Consider the following 12609-nt stretch of genomic DNA (forward strand, 5'->3'; position numbering starts at 1 on the left):
TCACTGATGACATCATCCAGTGACTGTGTGTTTCTGTAAAGTTTAAATATGTTTTACATATTGAAGAATGAGTAGATGTAGAAGTGTCTGGATGAAGGATTTAGTAGGTGCGTGACTGACTGTATGAGTGAGTGATTAAATGTGTCTCACTGAGTGCATGGGTTAGTGACTAAACTGTCTTAATTTGTGCATCATTATGTCTGTTGTTCTGTAAACTGCTGCATGTGTTGATCAGTAGCTATATGAGTAACTATATGGGTTATTGATTGATTGCCCAAGTATTTGTATGGGAGACTGAGTGTGTGTGTGGCTGGCTGGGAGGTGTGTGACTCTGTGCAGATCAATGTGTACTTGTATCAATGATTGTATAAGAGAGTAATTATGTGTTAGTATATGTTTCAAAATGTAAGGTGCTCTATGTTTAACTGTATAGATTAGAAAATGGAAGTGTGATTGATTCTTTACAGGACTGACTAGGTGTGTGAGTAACTCCATGGATGAGTGACAGAGTGTGAGAGTCTGTATAGGTGTATGAGTGCATATGATAGTGTTGTAAAGATGAGTGATTGTATGTATGAATGATTGTATGGGTAAATGAGTGAATGTGTGTGTAAACATAGGAATCACTGAGTGCGTATGTAGTAACTAGTATTGGTGTGTCAATGGTTTCAAAAATTATACTCTGTATTTAACACTGGGTGTAACAGAGGTTATATTAAAGTGTGAGGAGATGCATTGTATTGTCACATGAATGATATCATCAGTGATGTGGTCATTGATGTCAAATGAGATGTCATCAGTGATGTCATCAGTGATGTCATTTGAGATGTCATCAGTGATGTCATCAGTGATGTCACTGACCATGTCATGAATGATGTAATATGTGACATCATCAGCAGTGGATTGCGGGTGCGCGATATATAGTTAGTGCAACTAACTATATATGGAATTTCAATGGTTTTGTGTGAGTAAAATAAGGTTTTTTAAATGCTAATTCCTAACTATATATGGTCTATAACCTATGGTTTTTTCAGTGAATTTTCAAGGTTTTGTAAATGCTAATTCCTAACTATATATGGTCTATAACCTATGGTTTTTTCAGTGAATTTTCAAGGTTTTGTAAATGCTAATTCCTAACTATATATGGTCTATAACCTATGGTTTTTTCAGTGAATTTCAATGGTTTTTTAATAGCAAATATCATAAGCTGTCGAATGTCAAGTACGTGGTAAGAATTTTTTTTTTCGTGTTTATGCACACTGATCTGCTTTGATTGCTGCCCCCCACCCCTCATTTCTATTAGGAGTACTCTCTCTTTGCAGATAGTGAAGGGTAGTTAACGCAGCCCTTTGCCCCCTTTGTAATCCGTCGTGCCTGCTTCTCTCTCCATTTGATTGATTGTTCTCTTTGGTTCATTCTCTATTTACAAACAAGCACAGAGTCGCAATACTCTGTTTAGTCTTTGCAGATAGCGAAAAATCGTGTAAAAAAACAAAAGGAATCGAGCAAAATCAGTAGGCCACTAATGGGATCTCTTTTGACCTCGCTAAAATAGAAACATTAGGAACAACCTGTTGAAAATAGCAATGCGTATGTATATAAGCGGCGTTCATTTGTGTTCACAGTACCCCTTGTTGATTGTTTCAATCGAGCATTGAATTGTTCGAAGTTAATTCTCTTAAGGATCTTCTCTACCTGCAAACGAGGAAGAATAGGAATATTCTATCTCCCTTTGCAGATAGTGAAGGGTAGGTAACGCAAGCCTTTAACACGTCGTACCTATTTCATTCCTCATTGATTGATTGATTGTCCGAACATTGACTGTTTGGGAATTAGTTCTTTTTGGAGGTATTCCCTGTTTGCAAATAAACGTAGGAAAATCTTTGCAAGTAGTGAAAGGGTACGTAATGCGGACCGTTCTCCCCCGTTGTAATCTGTCATGCCTATCTACTCCCCACTGATTGATGCACCTTTTTCACCCGGACCATTTACTAGAGATACGTCATCTGGCCCGACCAGAGAGCACCCCTAGTGAAAAGGACATATGCAATAATAACGAAGTGATCACTGTATCCTGTTAACAGAAACTTTACCATGAAACAACCTGGAAAGAAAAAAATAGGAAAACGAAAATCAGTAGGCCACTGATGAACATGAACTTTTATTAAACAACGAACAAAGAAACGATAACATAACGTAATGATAAAACCTATTAATGTCCTAGAAACAAGAAAACGTTAAAATATGCCAGTGGTGAGAGACCAGAAAAACAGTAAGAGAAACCAAATCACCCCTCGCTGTCCCACCGCCTGCCACGCCAAAAAAATCGATAGACTAGGGAAAATGCAAGTCAGTTGAACATCCACCCCCACTCTGGAAACTTCCAAGGTGGGGCAGGGTTCCGGCTACGCCCAGCCGGGAGCAGCCCATATAAGGCAGGTCCTGCTGCCACGCCTCGGCCAGGAGATCCTAACGTAGGGTGTAGCCGAAGGAGAGGCCGAGGCCAGCGGGACCCGGCCAGGGGATTGCCTTTACAACGCTGAACAGTTGCAGGGGGGGGGAATGTCTCCTCGACCCTCCCCTCTCTCTCCCAGTCCGGCTGCGGTGGCCCTTGAGAGTTGCAGGTAGTCCCGCCACATGCTCTTCCGGTCCGACCACCAACGGTCGGGGGGCCGAGGCCGACGGGATCCGGCTGCAGCCGATAAACCAAGAAACCCGTTCATGGGGCCAGAGCCAGGGGCGTCCGGCCGACATCCACCGGAAGCCCGGCCCGAAGACGGACGGGACACTTCTTTCTTTTATAATGGCTGCGACAACACTGGGGGGGGATGTCTTGCACATGCCTCCGACCCCCCCCTCGTCCTCATCGCCTGGTCCGGCCATAACAAATCTCAAGCGAGACGCCGTGGGGTGCACTGGGAGGGAGAGACGGTGCGAACAGGCCTCTCCCGCCTCCCCAGGTGGAGGCTTCCCAGCTGCACCCTCAGCGCTCCAGGCGCCCGGAAAAGGGTTCTTCCACTGTGGCCATGCTGCAACGTCTCGCCCGGCAGGGTGGAGCCCGTCTGCTCATGTGACCCCGCGATCGCCGGTAGCTGCCGAACTCTCAAAATGGCGGTCGACCTGGCAAGAGCGGGCCCAACATAAAGAAATGGCCCGGTCACTGGTTGACTCCACCACCGTAGTCCTCCACGACCTTGAAGATTCTAGAGGAGCCGCGGGAGTCTCCGACCCCCGATGGGGAATGACTGCCATGATCGCCCGTGGAGTGACGAAACTGTATCCGCGGGACGTCGGCGCTCCCATGCTGGCGCCAGCCTCACTTTGAATTACTAGAATCCTGCAGACCTCACTTCCGGTGAAAGCACAGTGTGACCCGGTAGGAAAAATTATTGCACCCCCTCCCCTTTTTGACTGATAGTTCAAACCACCGATCCTTTCCTTTGCCCTTTTAACGGAACTTTGGACTGCCTCCCCCTCTTTTACATTTTCTAGAGAAAACAAAACATTAACCACTACATTAGCATAGCAGTTGACACCAGAACTGTTTTCAAATTGAAAACCAACAACATCTTCAACAGAATCCTTTTTGTTTCTGCTGTGACCCTGCTACAGCACAGGCATTGTCCCCAGCAGTAATTCTGCAATGCCGGTAAGAATAGCTGTGGTGCCTACTGGACTCACTCACCCCCGCGGCACCCCACGCCGTTTTTTGCTGGGCGGCAACTTACTAGACATCACTTTCGTGCCATCTAGATTTCAGCGCGTTCTGCTGCCTTGGAACTATTCGCACAACAGACCGCTACTGACAAGAATATTTCATTATTGGTGCTGTCAATTTCAATAAATCTATTGGATAATTAAAAAGAAATTGCCACGGTCTCTTCGTTGTTTAAATGTTTTTACTGTTTTTGTTTTGTTGTATATATTTATATGTTATTAAAGTTTTATATTCCTACTACTTTGTTGGAGTGCTATATATTTTTAATGTGACACATAATTGTAAAAACTTTGATGTACAAAGAGTCATTCCTGGAATCTTCCGCTTCAGGCTCGGTCCCCTCCCCAATCACAATACAGGATGGTTTTCAGATAGTAGGAACACGTGTGGTGTGACGGATCTCATCGAGTGTGGGCCTTGATCTACTATAACTCCTTTGAAGAGGGGTGATTCTTTACAGCTGGGGCCATAAACTACATCTGCAGGGCTAGCTGATAGCCTGGACAATCGGACACAGAGAAAGAGGAGTGTCAGAGGGTGCGGTAGTGAATAGGGCGAAAGGGAGGTGTCGGGCGGGCACAGAGTGTGATTCTCAGGGAAGAGCAGCGCAGATGGGGGGAGGTTTATTGCCCATGCATAAGACAGAGAGCGGTGGTGACCAGTGCCTAGGGAAGATGCTTGCGTGGGTGAGGAGCCATGCTACGAATCGACAGCGTGCAGAGAGTGGGTCTGGTCAAGACATCTAAAATGGCTGCCGTGCACGACAAAAGTGTGGCATTTCAAAAAAGGCAAGATGGCGCAGACAATGTTTTTCAACACTTCCTCATTTCCTTCGAATCGAACGTTAACAGACGTTGGGGCATATTACCAAAGTTAAGCGATATTTATCGCTAACGATGCTTACCAACCAATTTTTTACCACTAAGCATCGTCAGAAATTATCGAAGATAAACCTTACTATTATCAAGGTTTATCGCAAATGCGATAATAAACGGCCGCAATGCATGAATATCGCTAAAAACTCAGCGATATTCATGCATTACCGAGCTAATACTCTTAGCCATGTTATCCACCTCCCATTGGATAACATGGCTAAGAACTGCTCAGGGCAGGTGTTACTTTTTGGAGATATTCGCGCTTAGCGCGAATATCTCCAAAAGTTGGTAATAGGAGATAGATATCTTGCATGTTGTAATGCAAGTTATTGTGGTATATGGAACTCATACCATAATCTCTCAGGAAAGCAGAAACTGATCCTTTTGGGACCGCCTAAAAAGGCCTAGGGGGTGAGGAGTACTCTACTTTGCCCCCTTTTCACGTTCCGAACTATTTTATTTTACTCTCTTCTGTAATTACACAAAATACCAGCGATAAGATGCATCGGAGACACACAGTGAGAGAAAGGAGGCCGGAGATGAAGAAGACATGTCAAATACACATTGGAGATAATATAGTGGCAGAAGGGAAGTAAATATGAGTAAACTTACCATGTAACATAAAAATGTTGCACTCTATACTATAAGTCTCATTTTATACTACAATCACTTCGCTACAACCTCATAAATTAAAAATAAAAATGAATAATGTCTCAAACAATTTTTGATTTCTAAATATAAATTTATTCTTCAGAATTTTCTAAATTTGAAAGAACTAGTAACATGTCCTCATCAGCAATGTCCTCATTAAAAGTCTCCAATGATGATTCTTGTAACTCTATGGTCTCCAAACACTCGATAAATTCGCCATCAAGAGATTGATCAAAAAAATCATTCAAGTCATCTCCTCCTTGTGACAATATTTCATTATTGGTGCTGTCAATTTCAATCAATGTAGTGGAATCATTCAAGTCATCTCCTCGTGACAATATTTCATTATTGGTGCTCTCAATTTCAATCAATGTAGTGGAATCATTCAAGTCATCTCCTCCTTGTGACAATATTTCATTATTGGTGCTGTCCATTTCAATCAATCTAATGGAATCATACAAGCCATCTCCTCCTTGTGACAATATTTCATTATTGGTGCTCTCAATTTCAATCAATGTAGTGAAATCATTCAAGTCATCTCCTTGTGACAATATTTCATTCTTGGTGCTGTCCATTTCAATCAATCTAATGGAATCATACAAGTCATGTCCTCCTTGTGACAATATTTCATTATTGGTGCTCTCAATTTCAATCAATGTGTTGGACAATTCAAAAGAAATTGCCACGGTCTCTTCATTGTGAGCCATTTTATTTTGAAATTGCTTGCTGTAAATTGCAGAAAAAAATAATCACTTTCATTTATCGTCTTTAGTAATACATAATATAAAACTAACTTTATCAAGTATTTAGTATAACAGAAGGACTGCAAATAAATAACAGAAAACATTTTTCAAATTATCTTCAAGTGTACAACATAGTTCCCCTTACAAATTAACAACTCACCTTTTTAAAAGTAGCAGAAGTGTTAGTACTGTGTAAATCAAACACCAGAAATTCACCACCAAAAATTCCTCACAAATGTACCTCAGACAGTAGTATCACAAAATGGCTGTGGTTTCCTCTCATTTGACATATATACATAACCAATTAACTTTCATCACACACAAATACAAAACCAAAGTAACATTTTAATTGGTTCTAAATTTCAACACTTTCAAATGTGTTTTCCCCATGCAATTTTCCATAGGACATTTACATACGTCTACAGCCTGAATGGCTGAACGGAATTACACCAAACTTGGCAAAATGGTACATCAAACCTAAGAGGTCAGGAAGGATCTACTATGCCCCCTTATGGTCATTTCCCCCTTCGCTTTGGCCTCCTCTTGTCTCTCAATCCTACCGAGGGACAAGATGGCGGCCGCTACGGACTGTTTGGAATGTTGACAGACGCCGGAGAACCAATCAGCTTCGCAAAGCTCCGTAACGCGAAAAGTACGCGAAGCGGAGCGCTGTTACAGATATATATCTTTTTTTGAACGTTAATTTCTCAAAATCCACTGGAGCACATATATTGAGACCTAGCAAAGGCACATCGGGCTACCAGTCCCTAATATTTTGCCAAGTTTCGTGCAAATCCATTCAGCCGTTCGATTATTATTATTTTGTTTTTTTTTTTGCCCCGCGGGGCCCTTTTAAAACCTCCACATCAAACCTAGGGGGTCAGCGAGGATCTACTATGCCCCCTTATAGTTATTTCCCCCTTTGTTTTGACCTCCTCTTGTCTCTCGATCCTACCGAGAGACAAGATGGCGGCCGCTACGGACTGTTTGGAATGTTGACAGACGCCGGAGAACCAATCAGCTTCGCTTCACAAAGCTCCGTTGCGCGAAAAGTCCGCGAACCAGAGCGCTGCCCGGTCCGCTGTTACAGATATATATCTTTTTTTAAACGTTAATTTCTCAAAATCCACTGGAGCACATATATTGAGACCTACAAAAGGCACATCGGGCTACCAGTCCCTACAATTTTGCCAAGTTTCGTGCAAATCCATTCAGCCGTTCGGGCTAAAAGTGAGGCCAACCGCCCTATGGAAAACTCAATGTTAAAAACACGTTTTGGGACCCCCCTTTTTTCTCGGCCCCCCCTTGACGAACCCCCCCCAAATTTTCAAGGGCTGCTCAGAAACAAAATGTGCCATTTTCCTGAAAATTTCAGCCAATTCCGTCCACAAACGCCAAAGTTTTTAGACATAGAATTTTCAAAAAACCCATAGAGAAAAAATCCTAACTATATATACCTACTGGCGACCGCCAGTAGGTAATATATATATATATATATATATATATACATTGATACCCCTCGGTTCCTTTTCTCCAGAATTTGCAGCGTTCTCTTGCAGGTTCGTAAATCCCCGCGGCAGAACCACGCCGCATTTAAATCCACAACCAATTCCCCCAGCTGGGAGAAAAACGGGACGAACTCGCGTTTGTCTTCACTTATGTGCTTTTTTATTTAATCCTCACAGCATGGAGTTTCTCAAGCAAGCAGGCACAAATCCCCGCGTTTCGGGATAGCATATCCCTTGTTCACGATCAATTTTCCTCCAGGCTCTCAGTCTCAATATAGTGAGTCACATTATTACATTATTTCCTGTTTGATGTTATTTTGGCCCTCGGCCTTCTGGATGATGTAGTTTTTTGCAATTTTTTAATAATTTTTTTTATCCGTCTGCATATCCTATGTCCTTCTGCTGCAGCTGCCCTTTCCAACGCTGTATTGGGTGTTGTGATTAGTGCTGTGGTTACTGAGATTACCCGCCTCAAAGGTTTGGGCTCTCTCTTTATAATTTTCGTATGGATAGAATATCCCACGGACCTTGGACAATGATAGAGAATCCCAAATGGAAGGCACAACAGCACTAAAATTGCTGGTCCACTGTGTGCTTGTGACGAAGCCCACAGACCTTCCAACATGCCAGCCACTGAAGGCAGCTTCCTAGCACGCCTTAGCAGGCCACTTGATTGAAACATGGGAGACCGAAGGAGAAGACAATAACTGGGTGGAGAAACAAAACGTATATTTTATTTCAACATTCTTTGCACCTATCTTCCGGTTATATATACTAGCAACATCAACCATATCATCAAGAACCCTTTGCTTGCAAAAAACACAAGGTTGTAGACTTCTTCTGAGAAGGGCAAAGCCCCCCACCCGTTTCTCATAAGTGAGGTACGAGTTTGATGTAAAGGAAACCTTTTTGGGGATGCAACAAGAGGAAAATAAAAATGTGATAGGGTAAACTAGTCAATGTGGGGGCGGGGAGTGGGTGTAAATAATGCTCTTTGTGTCATGAATTTCATATCCTTTCACTTCTGGATATTTCCTTTTTTAGGTCTCGCTGGTACTGCATCCGAAGGATGCGTCCAGCTGGAGACTTATAGATACCTGTCTCGGGGGAAGGGAGGACAAGAGGGTGTTACGAGCATTTCTACCAGATTTGGGCGCGCGAACGTGCACGTTGCATCCCACGCCGTGCACATGCGCGCGCATATACACAGACAGACAGACACTCGCTCACATACACCCCCTCCCCCCCCACAGTCACACACACACGCATACACACAGACTCCAAGACACATACACACACGCTCACACACATACACAGCCCCCCGCCGCCGCACGCGCGCACACACACATGCCCCCCGCCCTCGCAGCTCAGCAACAAGGTGAAGCCCCACTCACCGGCTTCCTTCGTGCGGCGGCTCTCCTCTCATCGGCAGCTGTAGGGCCCGGCAGCAGAACTCTTCCTCCCTCCTTCGGCACCGGGGCGCAGGGTAGGCTCCTGCCTGCTCCGGTGCTCCAAACAATCGCGGCTCTTCCGTGGGAGGCGGGGTAGGCTCCCGCCCTCCTACTTCCTGTTTCCGGTTGTCGCGCCCAGCCTGCCTGACTTCCTGGTCGCAGGCCGGCGGCGATGTTCGCATTCAGGTATGGACTTGTTTAGTTTGCTTATAACTTAGACGCCTCCGACAGACATTTGGCATGTTTAGCTCACGGTAGAAGTTTGTTGCACATCCATTCTGTCATTTAAAACGCTTTTGTCGCATGCTTAATTACTTCCAATCCCGGCTCCCCTGTGTGACCAATTGTGCGATCACCAGCAAATCACCACATTGAAAAGTTGGTATTATTGCAAAAGTTAATTTTTTCTACCTTTCTGTTATTTTTTGCAAACATAATTGACACCTTTAGTCTATGTTTTAACTTGTTATCACTTTTTCACTTTTAATATCTATTACATATATTTAGAAACTAAAATCCATTGCAGGCTTACAAGCCAGACCTATTAGCTCTGTCGGTGCTTGTTTTTACTTTAATTAACTTTTGTGTTTTTCAGTAGTACCATGTCATCGCTTTAACAACATCCTGGCATATATACTGACTATATGTAAACAGCCATCCTTCAAATTTGCAGTTCTCTGGGCATAGGGACATTTGTGATTTGCTAGAGGTCACAGATGCTCAAAGGCACCGGGAGCTTTCGCTTGTGACATTTGACTTAAATCAAGGATATTATCCATGGTTCGCTCCACCTCGCAGACAGAAGTGAGCCTCGCAGAATGAATTGGGCCACCTGCGAGTGCTGACGCATCCGGAAAGTGGGCTTATGAGAACCAGGGGTCGCTTGCCCTCAACAAGGGGTCGCTTTGCACTTTAGTGTGTGTGGTATAGGGTAAACAAGAGGATGAGAGCGCTTAAAAAGTCATTTAACCAACAATCCCCAGTGAGTGTGTATCAGCAATGCACTTCTGGATGGGATGCGTTATACCTGTCCAAGATTTGACATTTTCCGTAGAAGTTCAGGGGTGATAGATTTAAAACACAGCTGCCCTTTGATTTTAGAAGAATGTTTTCCTACCCCCTCCAGTGGGATGTTCCGGTCTATTACCTCAGTGAGTTCACTTTGGGATTTTCAGACCATTCCTGGCCATGGTTTTTTTTAATTATAAGAGAATTAGCCTTTAGGTGCACGGAAAATGCTGCCAAAAGAAAGAAGGCTTTGTAGATGCTACAATGAGAAACATTAAACTTTAGCCATCTCTAGATTAAATATTCCAGTCTCCGGTACTTTTTTTAAAACACATGCTTTTGGGTACACCATATAGTAATCTGTAATCTGGTTCTTTGAGAATGTCTCATATTCGACCCCGGAAGTTGGTGTGACTACAGCCTTTCTTTTGAGGATAAAACATGCTCCGGATATGTATGAAAGTGTTTCATGTTCGAGCCTAGGCAAGGGCACTGCTTAAAGCAACATGACCTCCTGCACTAAACTAAAGTGTTTTTTCACGCCTTTTTTCTCTAATGGACGCGAAGATATGTCTTTTCAATTCTTAGATGCAGCTGATGTTCAACAGACAGTGACAAAAAGTGAAAGATTCATTAAACAAGCATTTTCAATGCAACAGGTCCCTCATTTGCCAGAGTTTAAGCTATTAGTATTGTAAATGGCAATGCCTTTAATTTATGTTTCAAAACCCAAAACTTAAATAAAAGGCATTGTCATTTACAATGCTAATAGCTTAAACTTTGTGAATGCAAGACCTATTGCATTGCAAATGCTTGTTATTACATGTGCTCATCAATCACTCAATCAAAAGTGAATGAATATATGTGATTATTAGAATGCACATTTAGTTTGTCATATGTTCTTTAAGTCCTGAAGCATAATAATCAAGTTTGCTCGAATATATTTGCAGTATTTAATCTAAAAGCTAACTATTATGTTTTACATTATTTGCTATTGATTTCTGAAGAGTTTCTAGAAGATTGATAACTTAATGTGTCATTTATTGTTATTATTTAAAAGGACACAATCTTACAGGATTTAAATATGAAAAGAGCATCAAGTCACTCTTTGCAAGTTGTTTATTCTGAGAGTTTCAACAACAGTAAAATAATGTTAGAGAAGTTGAGCACAAAGGGCGAAGTGTTGGCAAGGACTTTCACACCAGGAAACAATGGGATACACCATGCAGAATGAGCAATTATGTTAGCTTGGAGTATTCATGTTATTTGCACATTGTGCAAACTTTACTGTTGCCATTCTATTTGATTTTATTGTGGTTACATTTCCTATTGTGTGCTTTAGAATAGAGTTCATATTTTAAAAATAAATGTTTAAAATGTATCCCTCATTTTTTTGTGTTCTTGGGTGTGTTCTTCCTTCATGAAAGAGGGTTTGAGGTGTCATTACCTATCCCTGTAATGTCTCATGGGTTTATTGTTACCTGAAACGTATCACACTCAAATATTGCAAAGTGGGTTGTGAGGTTGTTGCAGTACATCTATTTTTCTTTGTAGGGTTGGCATATAGGCTGAGTCCTTACTGCCAGTTGGCCATGAAAATCAAACCATGTGTTTCTAGAATAATCTAGAAAACATAATTATATTTGTGTCCGTGCTTTGTATTGCAACCTGCTTCACTGCTACTCCACACATCTGGTCTACATTCATGCATCTCAAAAGGGACCTGCAACCCAGTGGGTATTTCGGTTTCACCACTTAAGGGACAGGACTCCTGGTAGCTGTTCACACCTCTTTGACATTGCATGCTTTAGTCTTTGTATCTGCAGCTTTCGTCCCTTTAATGCATATGCATTTATTTCTGAACAGACTAGAAAAAGAATGACCCAGCCATATTCTCTTTTCCTATGAACCACGCTCCCCCTGTTGGGTGCATTGTTCACTTGCACAGACAGTTGCTGCTTTCACAATCCATACTGACACATCATCTCCCCCGAACTCCTGCTTGCACAAATCCCACGCGTAAGGAAAACCAGATCCGATGGTCAAGGCTTCTCCATCATCGCTCCTAAAGCGTGGAAAGACCTGCAGCTACACATTAGAGTCTCCTCCTCACTTACTGAATTCTGCAAAAATCTGAAGTCCTGGGTTTTTTAGTAGTCCCACTGGGCCCTAGGTTTGGTTAGACTCTTACTTGCTCAGCACCAGGATACCCTCCCGGGAATATAGTGCTCTGTAGAACATAACTGTATCACGTAACCTAACGTCCAGGCGGCCAGGGTCCCATAAGCCCAGTAATGTTAATACATGCCAAATTGTTGAATGTTTGTGCTGTTCTAAACTTGTGCAGAGGATATGTTGATCCTCATGTTAACCTATTTTTAACCATGATAACAAATACACGCAAAGCCTTAGAATAGGGGTATTCATAATTAGGACCAAGTTCCAGACCCATGACAGGTTTTTGAATATGCCCCAATATTAAATGAGTTCCAATAAGCTAATTTCACCGACATAGATTGTATATGAATAGCCCATCAATCCGGCATGGTCTTCTTGACCAATCTCGGACACCCCTGCTATTCCTATATTTTTTTAAACATTGTGCTTTGACTATAATACCATTTCCAAAATGTTTGTTTTCTGCTTTAGCTCAGG

At 42.6% G+C, this 12609-nt stretch overlaps 1 protein-coding gene across 2 annotated transcripts in view; it reads left to right on the forward strand.

The window, feature by feature from the left end:
* The window catches only part of INPP4B (inositol polyphosphate-4-phosphatase type II B), a 1970577-nt gene that overhangs the window by 1018114 nt on the left and 939854 nt on the right, over positions 1–12609 (forward strand). The gene's annotated exons all lie outside the window — the stretch shown is intronic.

This window comes from Lissotriton helveticus, chromosome 2_1 (genome assembly GCF_964261635.1).
Source record: "Lissotriton helveticus chromosome 2_1, aLisHel1.1, whole genome shotgun sequence".
Taxonomy (NCBI): domain Eukaryota; kingdom Metazoa; phylum Chordata; class Amphibia; order Caudata; family Salamandridae; genus Lissotriton; species Lissotriton helveticus.